Source organism: Fukomys damarensis, unplaced genomic scaffold (genome assembly GCF_012274545.1).
Source record: "Fukomys damarensis isolate Sample0158 unplaced genomic scaffold, DMR_v1.0_HiC HiC_scaffold_38, whole genome shotgun sequence".
NCBI lineage: Eukaryota > Metazoa > Chordata > Mammalia > Rodentia > Bathyergidae > Fukomys > Fukomys damarensis.
This window is the reverse complement of record NW_022900950.1, coordinates 65,222,492-65,222,732: the sequence shown is the minus strand read 5'-3', so window position 1 is coordinate 65,222,732 and position 241 is coordinate 65,222,492. Positions and strand designations below refer to the sequence as shown.

Below are 241 nucleotides of genomic sequence, written 5' to 3'. Positions count from 1 at the left end.
GCTCTGCAAACATTCCTCTTTCTTTCCCTTTCCCGGTACGCAGGGAGTCGACTCACAGGGCTTGGGTTGTGCTTTTTTTTTCCCCTTCCTTTAAAAAAAATAATAAAAATAAAAATGCCCCTGTGCAGTCCTTTCTTCGCCTGCCCGCTAGAGGTTCTAAGGATCATATCACATATGTAATATATATGCACAAAATCACTCGCAGGCGGCTGCGAGTGTAGGGAAATTCTGTGCGAGGAGG

At 45.2% G+C, this 241-nt stretch overlaps 1 protein-coding gene across 1 annotated transcript in view; it reads left to right on the top strand.

Moving 5' to 3' along the window:
* Nucleotides 1–241, top strand: part of Znf827 (zinc finger protein 827) — a 155,969-nt gene that overhangs the window by 1,976 nt on the left and 153,752 nt on the right. The window lies entirely within an intron of this gene.